The sequence below is a fragment of the Panthera leo genome, chromosome C1, assembly GCF_018350215.1.
Source record: "Panthera leo isolate Ple1 chromosome C1, P.leo_Ple1_pat1.1, whole genome shotgun sequence".
Lineage (NCBI taxonomy): Eukaryota > Metazoa > Chordata > Mammalia > Carnivora > Felidae > Panthera > Panthera leo.
Window position 1 is genome coordinate 76,785,947 of NC_056686.1, and position 14,981 is coordinate 76,800,927.

General features: G+C 43.3%; 1 long non-coding RNA gene across 4 annotated transcripts in view; it reads left to right on the forward strand.

Annotated features, from left to right (window-relative positions):
• Positions 1-484: 484 nt before the first annotated feature.
• The window catches only part of LOC122227989, a 37,522-nt gene continuing 23,025 nt past the window's right edge, over positions 485-14,981 (forward strand). For 3 of the 4 annotated variants that reach the window (XR_006206340.1, XR_006206343.1, XR_006206341.1), the window contains exons 1-4: positions 485-624; positions 911-1,033; positions 6,053-6,193; positions 6,657-6,799. This is a non-coding gene — a long non-coding RNA (uncharacterized LOC122227989). Of the gene's footprint in view, positions 625-910; positions 1,034-6,052; positions 6,194-6,656; positions 6,800-14,752; positions 14,789-14,981 lie in introns of those variants that run through there. The other variant, XR_006206342.1, reaches the window with a different exon arrangement.

Consider the following 14,981-nt stretch of genomic DNA (forward strand, 5'->3'; position numbering starts at 1 on the left):
CAATAGGCCTTACCCATGCATGCGTCTGTTACGGGAATTCATCAGTGTTTTCAGGTTTCATCCAATCATCCCCTTCTGACATTATGAAATAAATCTCCGAGGCAGGTAGGCACGGCAGCAGTTTTGATTGAAGGAAGGAGTTTGGGGGCAGGTGGGAGGAGGGCAGACGCAGCAGGAAAATGAAAGTAATATTTACTGAACATTTGTTTGGAGCATTTAAATATCGAAGGAAGGAGATCTCAGCGTACTAAGTCATAAGAACTCACAACAAGCCTGTGAGGACAATGTTGTTATTCTTGTCACACAAATAAAGATACTGGGACTTAAAGAATTTAACTATTTTGTCTCAGGTCAGACTATCAATAGGAAACAGAACCAGGACTAGAATCCACACTTTGGAATTGGCCCCAAAGCCCATTGCTCTATGAGGTCATAATTCCTGAGACTACTAGATGACTACTTTTTAGCCTTCCCAGATGATCTCTTGTGTCTAGAATCCCCCAGCTGAACTTTAAGGAGGCTGAACCCCGCCTCCGCTGGGCTTCACTTTAGAACATCCTTGCTTTCTGGCTCCACAAAGCCCAAGGAAAGACTTTTCCCTTTGAAGTACAGCTTCTCTCTCAGGTGATTTGAAACATTCGAGGCAAAGCACGAGCGTTTGCCTGGTTCATAAGCACAAGTCCCCGAGAACCTGCAGAGATCACGTGGTGCAGTGAAAAGCTGGCGCATGCCCATAGAGGCGCGGCTTCTGTCACCAGCCGGCTCTACCCAGCTTCAGCGGCTCTGAGCTTTATAGGCCCCTGCAGTTGGCTGCCCAAGTCTTGTATGGATCTGCTTTTTAATGCTTCTAATTGGGCTTTTCGATTTTATAAGGTTGCATTTGACAGGAAAACTCATTTCTGTTCTTTAGAGAAGGTTGGTTGTGTGGAGCCTTTCGTGTATCAGGAAAACTTTTACACTCCAGAGTCGTCTGTCTCTGACCAAATGAAAATCACGGAGGAGACAGAAGATTTTAAATGAGAGGAAACGAAGGGTGAGTCAAACAGTAACACTAGACTGGGCTCTTGCTTTTAGCAGATAATCTCCAATAATCCACATAAAGCAAGAATAAAATGCCACAGTTTTGAAATGCCCTGAGGTTCTTGCTTTAATCCTTCTTTCCTTAAAAAAGTTATCTGCTCCATATGTACATGCCACTTCCTACCATCCCCCACTCCCTCCACACCACTCCCTCCCCAGAGCTGAGAGATTCATTTATTCAAGGATTTATTTAGTGTCAATCCACAGCCCATCTGCCTTGCACCAAAAAAAAAAAAAAAAAAAAAAAAAAAAAAAAAAAAATTAAAAAGCAAAATATGCTCCCTTTCTGTTCTTTCAACACAGGAATGAACACCCTTCCCCCACACTCCTCACTCACTCACTTGCCTCCTTTTTCAGTTATTCTGTGTGTAAAGCAAAGAAATTCTTTGCTTCACTTATCCTTCCTAAACTTACCAAATCTAGGCTTTGTTCCTAGGCCTCTAAAATCACTCCTCCAGAAACACAAGTTTTTGAGGAGTGAGGTTAGACGGAAGTTGGTATTTTGTCAATCAGTCTGTTTGAGAGCTTTTTACACTTGTAAAGTCCTTTCAAAAGTCTATGATTCTGGATAAACATCTGGATGCAGGCTGCCTGAGGGGGGCTCAGGAAACTTCATTTTACCTTTCTTTTCCATGAGTATTGGTAAGAAGTTTTGCAAAAAGATGACCATAACACTGACAGCAACACTAAGTGGTGACTAAAACAAGAAAATGGATAAATGTTACATGCAGAGGCTGAAGGTGAAGTCCGTGAAATTAGTGATTTTGATAAAACCAAAGAGCCAGTCTCCACAGTTGCTTTTCTCTCTGCTTTTTCTAAATCGACCAGAGGTTGCTTCTCCTAGTCACATTTTCTTTCCTGTGACATCTGGAGACCTGGGGTACTGAATTCAGACAGCAGATCATGAACAAACCAGTAAGCACCTGCTGTAAGAAACAGAACATGCTTCTCACACAGCATCCGTGAGACAGAGGAAAAGCTTTTGCTTTCACTGCAGGTGGATTAGAGGCAGTGATTGGGGAGGGGGTAGAGGGACTGCTGTTTTGTCAGGACCTAGAGACACTCACAAGACTTGTGAATTTTAAACAGGTTGCCCGACCTGACCTCACTTTGATTCGGGGGAACTTACCCATCTAGGACCATTAGAGACTTTTCATTATTCTAAGGTTCCAAGAGAAAAGGTGTTATGGACGCCTGAGAGTTGCTTATATGTGAAAGCAAATGCAATACCAGGAGAGAGGCTGGGAAAGAGGCTTGGGGTGTGTGAGCCTTTGGATAAGAGAGAACAGAATGGTCAGTATCTGGCTGGCCACCAGCCAAAGGACCATCAGCACCAGTGATTCCCAGAAGGCTGGTTTAAAATGCACATGCCCCAGATGGACTGACCCAGAGTCCTTGGGGGTGGGCCCAGCACTCCAGAGTTTCCCTAGCTTTTCGGGCCTTTCTGATGCACACTGCAGTTTGAAAATCATTGCTTTAAAAACCATTGGAGGAGTGCCTGACTGGCTCTCAGGGTGGTGAGTTTGAGACCCATGTTGGGTGTAGAGATTACTTAAAATTTTTTTTAAAGTTTATTTATTTTTGAGAGAGAGAGAGAGTGAGAGGAGCATGCAGGGGAGGGGCAGAAAGAGAGGGAGAGAGAGAATCCCAAGCAGGCTCCTCACTGTCAGTGAGGAGCCAGGTGTGGGGTTCGAACTCATGAACTGTGAGATCAAGACCTGAGCCTAAGTCAGATGCTTAACTGACTAAGCCACCCAGGTGCCCCCCACCAAGTTTTTTTTTTTTTTTTAAATTATAGAAACAAAAGAAATAAAAAAAACAAAACTGGAGCCAATCTTACCTGTCACAACTTAGAGGTAGATACAGATGATCACTCATTGATTCTAACAAATGAACATATACTTAACTGTAGCTTGTTTCATGTGGGTGCCTAGATAGCAGCTAGCCAGGACCATTGGGGCCCCTATTCAGCAGAAAGTGGCCACATGGAGACTGCAGATTCTGACCAGTCCCTCTTAACATCTCTCCTTCTTCATCTCCTTTACCTCCCTTCTTTCGTTTGTACATTGTAAAATGTATAAACTCACTGTATTGCCATTACTTTTCTCGACGTTGCCACTTTCTAAGAACTGTGGAATGCTGACTTTAAGGGCAATACAGCTTAACTCATTGGAATAGATTAAATGTGGGGACAGTTGGCTGAGGCTACCTTCTCTGCTTGGTGAGAGGAAAAGACATTTGAGAAGGTGGGTTCTAGCTGGATCTTGAGTGCTAGGCAGGCTTTTAGCATTTTAGGATCAGTTTCTAGAACCGAGATAGAAAAGCCTAGACATGGGAGTTGGGCGTGTGGGGTACAATGGAAGACAGAAAATCCAATGGGTCTCTCAGACTCAGATTGGAGAAGATGAGTTGAATACAGAAAGGATTTTACCAAAGGGGCACCTGGGTGGCTCAGTTGGTTAAGCATCTGACTTCAGCTCAGGTCATGATCTCACAGTTCAGGAGTTTGAACCCTGCATCAGGCTCTCTGCTGTCATGCAGAGCCTGCTTCAGATCTTCTGTCCCCCTCTCTCTCTGCCCCTCCCCTACTCACATTCTCTCTCTCTCTCTCTCTCAAAAATAAATAAAACATTAAAAAAGAGAGAGAGAAAGAATCTTACCAATTATCTTCATTGATCAATATCAATCATCTTCATTGATCACCATGAGCTGGGTACCTTACTTATTACGTCCCATTTCATAACAATCCTACAAGGTGGAATTCTACTTTACAAATATATAAAGTGAAGCACAAAGAGACCACATTTGTATGGATCTGAACTGAAATATTTCTACGTCTGGCTCCAAAGTCCATGCTCTTTCTTTGTACCAACTTTCTCCGTTGACCTTGAGTGACAGGATAATTATGGCAGGCAGTCACATCCAGTACTTCCTATGTGCCAGGAACTGCACAAAGCACTTTATATCCATCAGCTCATTTACTCTTTACAATAAGCCTATGAGTTAAGTATTCTTGTTACCACTTACAGATAAGGAACTGAAGCCCAGAGAAAATTAGCAAATACAGAGCCAGGTTTTAACCTAGGACTCTGATTCTGGAACCCAGGCTCTTAATCATACTGTGAGATTGTGTCTGTTGTGGAAAAGTTTCTGAGCTGGGGTCCCAGAATCCTGGTACCATATACTAATACTTTTCCTGGATGAAGCCAGTAACAGATCAGGGAATTGTTCTTTCTTCCCTTAAGTCCTCAGCCTTTCCTGTATCCTCCTTGTTCCTCCCTGTCCCAAACACACAACTGTGCTGCATTTGTTTAACAGACAATGTACATTGGAACTCGTTGAGCTCAAGAAACTAGCTGTCTCCCCTACCTGAGTAGGGTCTTTGGCGATGGCGATGGCCCCCTAAGTTCCCCTGACAGGGACAAAAGATTGTTCTTGCAGTGCTAATGCCTGGGAAGACACCCTGATTATGAAACCTCTGGTCAACCATGTTTAAAAAAAACATCTCATACTAGTCTTTCTTTGGTTTAGAAGGTACTTCAGTTCTATCAGGGGTGTCTATACACAACTGAGAAAACATTAGTACAAGTTCACAGTTTTTAGTACAAGTTCAACTAAAAGCATTTATTGAGCACTTATTTTATATCAAGCACAAGGAATATTGAAGGGCTTGGGGGATATTTTCCATGTAGAGTGGCCAACCCAATCCAAGTTTTTTGGGACTGTGTTGGTTTTATAACTGAAAGTCCTAAGCCCCAGAAAAATCTTCAGTCCTGGGCAAACCAGGATGGTTGGTCGTTCTAACAGATGACCTACATAGGGTCTCTGTCCTCAAAGAGCTCACTGTCCAGAGATGATGTAGGAAAACACATAAAGTAATCATGACAATGTAAAGATTTAGGCGCAGGGTTTCATTAAGGAGGAAATGGCAACTTGATGTATTTACTGGACCCATTAATTCTGTAATACAGAAATAGTTTTGGGGCGCCTGGCTGGCTCCGTGGAGTGGGCAACTCTTAATCTCAGGGTTGTGAGTTCGAGTCCCATGTTGGGTGAAGAGATTACTTAAAAATAAAATCTTTTAAAAAAATAAAAGAAAGAATTTCCATTCATTATAACCTCTGGGCATTAGCTCATTAATGGATTGCACTGTGAAATGGAAATTATGATGGAACTAATAATTCAAGCAAAGTTTTGGTTTTGTCTAAAATGAACTATTTTCCCCTGTAAGGAATTCTCCCTTCACTCTGTTGGTGATCCAATCTTCATGGGTTTTTTTTTTGCTACAATATTTACTGAGTGCATCTAGACATTGTCTCTACCAGTGCTGTCCAATAGAAATATAATACAGATCATGTATGTAATATAAAATTTTCCATTAACCATGTTTAAAAAAAGTAAAAAGGAACAGTTAACATTAATTTTAGTAATATATTAAACCAACATATTAAAATGTTATTATTTAAAAATTTTTGAATGTTTATTTTTGAGAGAGAGACAGAGTGTAAGCAGGGGAAAGGCAGAGAGAGAGGGAGGTACAGAATCTGAAGCAGGCTCTGAGCTGTCAGCACAAAGCCTGATGCAGAGCTTAAGCTCACAAACAGTGAGATCCTGAGCCGAAGTCGGACACTTAACCAACTGAGCCACCCAAGCACTCCTAAAATGTTATTATTTTAATATGTGATCAATGTTAAAATTATTGAGGGTTTTTTTGTTTTTTTTGTTTTGTAACTAAGCCTTCAAAATTCAGCCTAGACATACTTCAAAGGCTCAGTAGCCAGAATTGACTAGTGGTTATAGTAGTTACAGTTTGTGGTGCCACACAGCCAAGTGTAGAATAGAAACAGTTAGTTTGCTAATTCAAGTCAAAACTCTTTGACTAAATTAATAGACTATTTTGAAGGAAAGTACTCACTTCTGCATACATTTTTGACTCATCAATAATCTGGATTATCCTGCCACTTGTCCCTAGGTTTAAACTGAGCTGAACACGAATTCTAAGTAAAGAAGAAGGCTGTGAGCTTGAAACTGTGTGCTCTTTCTTAACCATGGGAGCCCTGCTGAGCACATTGGGAAATGGCCATTCTTAGGCCTGGTTTCACAACATCACCAGGTATTTCCAGTTATCTCAAAGGGGTATCATGAAGTTTGCAAAGCAAAATATAATTTAAATTCTTGGATATATAAAAAGCAATTATTGTATGTGCCTCATGGTATGTGCTTGATGGGAAGGGGGAATTGTGAAACCCAGCAGACAGCGAATTGATGTTGTAATCCCCAAAAGGCTGCAAAACACAAACAAAAATAATGTGACAGAGATGACAAAGCCAGTATGAAAACAACATTGAGCTGGGGTTTAGAAAACCCAGGCCTCCCTCAGCATGCTCTGCCAAATGACTTATCTGTCCAATAATGCTGAATGAACTTTCCATCTTTCTCTCTGTCAAATTTTTTACTCCCCCCACCTTTTGTTTGCTATAAGCAGTTCTGCTATTTTTCTTCATTGACTCTCAAAATGGCTGCCCCCTTACTCTTTTTATTTTTCTTTCTTTGTTCGTTTTGCAAACATTTACTAGGTCTTCCTATGTTTCCAGCATTGAGCGAGGCTGTGGAATTGGGGAAGGAATCACAAAAATGCTCACGATCTAGAGGCTGAGCTGGAGAAACAAACAAAAGTGCTGCAGACTGATCATTTCTGGAAGCAAGTTCTGCATAAAGGGTAAGGGTACAGAACTGTGAAGTCAGTTCTGTTCTGCGTCTGGCTAGGTATGGGTTAGTCCGAGCGGGGATGACTCTACAGTGGTATTATTTGACCCAGTTGGAGGGTAGGGCAGAGACAGAGGAAGCCACTCAATGCAAACAGGCTGGGTCAGGGAGCAAATGTGTTGAACTTTTATGAACTTTCATTGTCAGTTAGCATCTCAGCAGCTTGTGGTTAGACTGGAATTGGACCAGGACCCAGAAGGGCATCAGAAGCAGGCAGGACAGGAATGACTCTGGATGAGAAACAACTTGTATTGACTTTAACACAGTTTTCTCCAGGGTTGGCCTTGACCTGCCATTCAAAGTAACATCAGTGACACCTCTCACACCATTCCTTCCTCCCTTTTATTTATTCATCAAATAATGTTGAACACTTACTAGATTCCAGGTGTAGGCTGGTGCTAAGAGCAGGAAAATGAATATGAACAATCCCTTACGCTGGGGTGCAGGTGAGGGAGTCACTCAGAGGCACGTGTGTTAGGATGTGGTGTCTGCACTGATAAAGACAAACGTGGAAAATGGGGAAAGTCCCCTACTCAGTACCTTGGAGTTCAGGAGCCAGAGCGCTGGCAAACGGAACATCACCCCACTGCTCCCCTGAGTTCTCAGAAATATTCAAGAGGGCTTTTGACTTCCACAGGTCATGGGAATTGGGGACGTGTATAAGGCAGACACTGTACAATTTCACCTGGAGTTTGAGGGCAAAGGAGAGCCCTAGCTGGCATCCAGTCCTGGGAGGGAAGCTATGACTGGAAGCAAGTGATCTCAACGTCCTCACTTTGGGGGCAATGGTGTGTGTGTGTGTGTGTGTGTGTGTGTGTGTGTGTGCGCATGCATATGTGTGCAAGAGCTGGGTAAGCACTCTCAGAGTGGTGCCACTGTCTGTTCCCTGACTCCTGAATCACAGCTTTTGTTGGAACCAGATTGTCCATAGCCATCCTTTCTGCTTTTTTCAAAATCCTTTCTTTAACGACTGAGAAGTCTGGCATAGAAAGAAGTGCAATGTGTCCTCAAATACTGTGACTGGACTCCATATTTCCTGACTCCCCGTGTCCCTATTGCCATCATGCTGCCTTTCTGATCAACTTTGTGAACAAATAGGGGAGCACAGTCATAGACACAGGAAGACCATATCCAAGCCCACTCTGAGCAAGTTTGGGCAGCACTGGCCCAGGCCTTCTGCTCTGTCAGCATGCCCTGAGCAATTACTTAAAGCTCCACTTCTTTCTGGCTGGAGAGCCTTGTCTGTCTTGTTCAGGGCTGCGTCCCAGCACCTGGCAGTTAGGGGCTACTCTGTCACTATTGATTGATGGATGGGATGTAACTTCATTTAGTTCCAGTCATACAAACCCACACTAAAGCCTCAAGAAACTCTGGGCTCCTTCCCACCGTCAGCAGCAGCTGCCATAGTGACAATAATGCCCTGCATTCAGATGGCCATTTGCTATTTCCAAACCATTTCACTTGCTTGGCCACATTCAATCTCAAGTATCCCTTCAGGGTGAGCATTTGCCTGAGAGTAAAGGAAGCCTGAAAAGTTGTAACCTATTCTTTGGTACTTTCATTTAGGCCCACAAAGCCTGAAAAACCAACAAATTACTGTATGTTATATAGACTCTGGGGGGAATTGCATAGTTTACCAGAGTTTAATGTGGATTCTTAAACGTATGGCATTAAAGAGGCTGCTCCTTTTCTAGGTACATTTAGCCCAATCTTAGGGGCACTTGGTGAGCACAAACGCAGGTTTCTTACAAGCCTTTTGGTTTGGGAATGCAAAGAAATTTTAGGCCAATACAGGCTTGAGTTCACGCCTTCCTCACATCTGACCGGAAGCTCCCTGAGGGGAAGGACCACATCTGTGATCAACTCTGCAATCCAAGACCTAGCAATCTCGATGGATGGATGGATGGATGGATGGATGCTTGAATGGGTGGAAGGAAAGACTGGTGACACTTTACAGCATCTTCCCACTCAAGAGAAGTTTTGAGTCCTCCCTTTTTTGCCATTCCAGTTGATTTCTTCACATGAGAGAGTTGTGATGGGCAGACAAAAAGGAGTGCATTAGTTGATTTAGAGAACAGTTAAAAAGGCTAGACAGCAGGGAGTTCCCCATAGGGAATTTCTCCACAGAGAGAAAGAAACTAGAGGAAAAGTAATGTTAAAAATACGCATGTTTGTGGGACATCTGGGTGGCTCCTTCGGTTAGGCATCTGACTCCTCAGTTTGGCTCGAGTCATGGTGTCACAGTGGTGGGGTTGAGCCCCGAGATGGGTTCTGTGCTGACACCATATAGCCTGTTTAGGATTCTCTCGCTCCCTCTCTCTCTCTCTCTCTGCCTCTGCCTTTGTCTCTCAGACTCTCTCTCTCAAAATAAATAAATTTTAAAAAAGAAAGAAAAAAGATTCAGGACCCTGTGGGATTATTTAAAAAATCATTCTTTTTAAAAAAACTTACTTTATTGAAAAGGCATTTCATGCTCTTGGTATAACATTCAAACCATACAAAAGGGGATATAGTGAAAACTGATTTTTCTCTCCCCTATCTTTCAATTACCGTAGTTCCCTTCCCAAGAACTACTCACTCTCCAACACTAGGGGTATATGTGTGAGGGATAACCTTGGCCTGTCCCACCCCCCAACACACACATACACACACACACACACACACACAGGAGGTGGGGGAGTCTCCACAGGGGAAGGGACAGAGAGGAAGAAGAGGATGGAGGCCATGGAATGAATGGCATCTGCCCCTCCTGGCTCCCTCTGGAGACAGGAAGTTAGAGACCAAGGTGATGTAACTACGGGAGGGACACTGAGTGAGACCCTGGAGCCCAGCCCCACTGCGTCGGGGGGGGGGGGGGGGGGGGGGGGGGGGGGGGGGGGGGGGGGGGGGGTCCCTTCCTCCTCCTCACTGCAGTAAAGTCCACCCAATCTGTCACTGGCACTGGGAGCTTTGGGAACATCCAGAGTCCACTCCCATTGGCACTTTTCTGATTGGCTGGGAGTCACCTCTGTGGGACACAAGAGGAGGAAGAAGGCTGAGGCAGCCTGGTAATAGTAGCTGACCACTTGGGTGTGAGACATGTCTCCTCTGGGGACATTTTGGGGGTGTGGACTGAGGTCACACTTTTAAATGAATGGAGGCAATCAAGCAATACACATAAACCTAAACCTAAACCTAAATGTGCTACTGGGCTACATGAGTTACAGCTCAGCCCTGCATGAGAACTCCTCAGAGGGAAACAGCTTGGGCTGGCCCAGTATTCGTCTCCCTGGAGGCTGGTGAAAGTAGAGGATACTGGAAAAACAATGAAGAAAGAAGTCTTGCTCAATGCCCAGATTGTATGTAGCTTAAAGGGGAGAAATGCCTGACCTCTATGGTTGGCAGCAGAAAATGTCCTGTGAATGACATTGGTTACTGCTGTTTTAGTCAGCCTGGAAGAAGCCCTCAAGATGATTTTATCTAGATCTCTGCCACTCATAGAGGAAAAGCTATGGCCCAGTGACATGCCCAAGGTCACACGGTCAGTACACGTGTCACCTGGCTGGAGACCCATCTGGCTGGCAGGTGGAGGATCCATCCCACTTGGTCCCAGCCTGGCCAGAGCAGTTCCCCACAGCCCTGTTAGTGCTTGTCTGCATGTTCATTGTCTCTGAGTTCTAGGGCTGGAAAATCAGGTTTTTCAAGTCTAAAAACCCACAACCTATTCTTCATTTCCCCAATAGTGCCTCAGAGGCCTCAGGAAATAGACTTATGATAACTAAACTCTGCTGAGGTTGATTTGTAATCAAGGAAGCTAATAATTTACAAGGGGGACTTATTCTATTCCAGAATCTCTTTACCTGGTAGTAGGCTTGCTTGTGAAATCAAAAACATAATAGGATAGCCAGAGAATGATATAGCAGGAAGACTATATCTAGTAAACTTTATTCAATATTGGGGCTGGAAAATGTTATCCTTGGCTTAATACAAAGAGTTGCATCTTGGGATTGAATTTTAGTTCTGACATTGTTAGCTGTGTGACTTTGGACAAGTTGTTTAACCCCTCTGAGATTTCACTTCTCTGTAAGTCTGAAGGGAATCACTACCAAATATAGTCTCTTTCTCTTGGATGGTGTGGGATGCACTGAGATTTGGCTTCTCAAATGTTATTACGTGGCTGTCATTTTTCACCAGTCCTTTGTTGGGTGAAAAAGGACAATGTAGAGGGTTTCCATCATGTTCAATTCATTGAAATATTGAATGTTAAAATGTCCTTTATTTTGTCAAATGATGGTGATGAGAGATCATTTTTTTAAAAATGTTTTTACTGGGGTGCCTGGGTGGTTCAGTCAGTTAACTGTCCAACTCTTGGTTTCGGCTCAGGTGATGAGTACATTGGTTCGAGTCCTGCCGTTGGGCTCTGCACTGATAGTGTGGAGGCTGCTTGTGATTCTCTTTCTCCTGTCTCTGCCCCTCCCCCACTCATATTCTCTCTCTCTCTCTCTCTCTCTCTCTCTATCTCAAAATAAATAAACTTAAAAAATGTTTTTACTTAGCTATCTAAGAAGTCAGTCTCTTAATCTAGTTACTTGGGACTTGTACCTACATAGGCAGAAGTATTTTGATTAAACAACTCCAGTGAAATAAAAAGGTGTGCCCTCTTTTGCATTCAGGTCTTCTATTTAGTTAGTGGTTTCAGTTAATTTAGGAATAAAAATGGAAATTTCTAAAACAAAATTGTATGTCCATGCTTCATTCTCTCATACCTGTCATTTGTCTCAAGAGAGAATGTTAGCATTTGGTGGTATCCAGGTTTTGGTGACATTTTCTTCCCCATCTGCCTACCACATCAACCTTCGTACTTCGTAGCCCTCCTTTGAATCCTCCAGTGTCTAGTGACTTAGATTATATAAGACCTTTAATGAGGGTGCAGATATTATGACTGAATCTGTTGAAGTTTCTAGCTTGGGTTGGGAGGTTTGTCCAGCAGGTAGAAATAGGAAGAGGGGAGCTCAGAGCCAGGACAGTAGTGTCACTCTGCTTAAGGGCCAGTAACTTCTAGAACCATCAGAAGGGATGGATGAGGCTGCTGAGGAAGACTTCAGTCTGTGGCTTTATATGAAGAGAAAAGAAAAGAGGAAAAAGAGTGAGAAGGAGGGAGAGAGGGAGGGAGGGAGGAAGGAAGGAAGGGAGGGAGAAAGGAAGGCCAGAAGAGGGTGAGAGGTGGAGATTATTATTTGAGCCAGGCAAGCTCTTCAAATAAAAAATCCATATGGCCCTCTGGAGAAAACAAAACAAAACAAACAGTTAAACTATGGGATCTAGATTGTGAGGGACACCTGTTGTGTTTAGAGGCAGAGCTATTTAAATAGCAGCACCCCAGGCACCACTTCAAGTTCACACAAGCTGTTATTTCGCTCTGAAAACAGGCATGGGGAAGGGAGAAGGAAAAAGAGCCTGGGTGAACTAACTAAACCCAAGGTTGGGTTAGATGAAGGGCATATCTGGCTGCTACTTTAAGCCTCAGGTAACTGTAACTCAGTAAGAGAACCCTGGGGTAGGGACCCTCACTCTACCCCTTGTCCTTGTTAGATAGTTACCTGGTTCCATTCTAAACCAGCCAGCAAAAACCAAGATTTTCATCTCATTCACAAACTTGCAAGTTTTTTTTTATACTTTTATTTGCAACCTATAGCTGTAGACTGTAATTATTTTCACTCTTGTGGATCTTTTCATGTAAATCAGGAGAGGTTGAAAACCCAAGTATGGCCTTTCTGGAAGCTTTCTGGCTGCCTCCTCCTTGGAACAGTTGGGGAGACGTGTTACCAGAATATCTGAGGGTGTTTGCAAACATGGGTCTGGGAAGATGAGCTAAAGGGGGAGGAGATATTTCTTTGTTGATTCTCTTTTTGTTTTTAGTTTTTTTTTTTTTTAATGTTTATTTATTTATTTAGACAGAGAGAAAATCCCAGGCAGGCTCCCCACTCAGCACCAAGCCTGACCTGGGGCCCAATCTTTTTTTTTCAACGTTTTTTTTTTTTTTTTTATTTATTTTTGGGACAGAGAGAGACAGAGCATGAACGGGGGAGGGGCAGAGAGAGAGGGAGACACAGAATCGGAAACAGGCTCCAGGCTCCGAGCCATCAGCCCAGAGCCTGACGCGGGGCTCGAACTCACAGACCGCGAGATCGTGACCTGGCTGAAGTCGGACACTTAACCGACTGCGCCACCCAGGCGCCCCATCTGGGGCCCAATCTTAAAGCGGTGAAATCATGACCTGAGCTGAAATCAAGAGTCACATGCTTAACTGACTAAGTAACACAGGTGCCCCTCTTTGCTCACTCTTAAAGGATGTAGGCCCATACTTTTGTCCTGGAGGTAAGACTGTGCATGAATGCTAGGAAGATAGGGAGATAGCCTCACCCTCATATGTCATAGCAATGTTTGGAAAATCTTGGTGATATTTGGTGGTGGTGGTGATGTTTGTGGTGGGGCAGGGAGTTTCAGCCACTGGCATACACAGAACACTGGGTTAGCTCCAGCTGTGTGTTCAAAGGACACGAAAGTTTAGACTACCATCATCTTTTTTTCTGGAGTTGATCATGCATGTCTCTGCCTGAGTCTGCATTCAGTAGCATCAAATTGGTGAGTTTGAAGTTGGCCATGGCAGGAGTATTTACACACCATAAATCAACAAGTGCCACAAATCCAGGCTTTTGTTTTTCCCCAAAGATGCCATCTGTCAGCACAGCCTAGTGGCTTCCATTCCTGTGCCCCTTCATTGACCTCCTTCCATAGCTACAGTGGGCCTTCAACAGCTACAGCTGAGATTGTTGTCACCATCCAATGTCTTCCATTGCTCTAAGAAAGACCACAGCCTTCACCATGGCTTATGAAGCCAGCCTACACTGTCTGGGCCCTACAGGTCTCCCCTGCCCTTTCTTGCATTGTACTTCATCTCTCTACTTGCGCCCTATCATTTCTCCCAAAGGAGCTTCAGTTTCTCACCACACATTCTTTGTCTGTGGTACCTGGAGCCATTTGCTGCTCACCAAATATTCACAAACTTTCTCACATCTTCCAGCCCTCTTGCAGTTGGGTGGGGCCCTGCGACCAGTTCTGTGAGTGGACGTGACACAGAACAGAAGAGTTAGGAGCTGATGTGCCATTTTCCAGCTTTCTTTTCCAGAACAGCAATGGTGGAGGCCATATGTTGAGACAGCAGAACCACAAGATGGAGTAACCTGGGTGCTGAGTCAGCACATGGAAGACAGCTGTCTTTGGAGAGTTGCCCGATTGTGCATGAGACAGACATAAACATTTGTTCTGTGTGGCCAGAGATTCAAGACAATTTTGTTACTGCAAAATAATCTAGTCCAGCAGTTCTCAACTATTTGGGTCTCAGGACCCCTTTAAACTCTTAAAAATTATTGATGATCCCAAAGAGCTTTTGTTTATGTGGATTATATCTGGCAATATTTCCAGATTAGACATTAAAACTGAGACATTTAAAAAATGTGCATATATTAATTCATTTTAAAATAACAATATTACCATTGCATGTTAATATAAATAACATTTTTATGAAAACCAGCTAGCTTCCAAAACAAACTAGTGAGAATGACAGTATTTCACATTTTTGCAAGTTTCTGGATTAATTGAAGACAGCTGGATTCTCATCTCTGCTCCTGCATTTAATCAGTTGCAATCTGTTTTGTTACTGTTGTTGAGGTATGTGAAGAAAATCTGGCCTCAAACAGATCATGTAGTTAAAAGGGGTGTATTTTAATAGCCTTTTCTGATGATGGTGGATATTCTTTTTGAATAATACATCAAAACTTGACAAGTGGTAGTTTCTTAAAAGTTAGTTAAAATATGGAGGCACCTGGGTGGCTCAGTGAATTAAGCATCTGATTCTTGGTTTCAGATATGTCATGATCTTGCGGTCATGGGATGGAGCCCCACATCGAGACCCTCATCGGACTCCATGCTGAGTGTGCAGCCTGCTTAAGATTCTGTCTCTCTCTCCCTCTCTGAATCCCTCTCTCCACTCGCACTCTTTCTCTCTCTCTCAAATTATAAAAAAAAAATTTTTAATTTAAAAGTTAGTTACAGTATGGAGTCTGAAACTATACCAATGAAATTTTCATACTCTG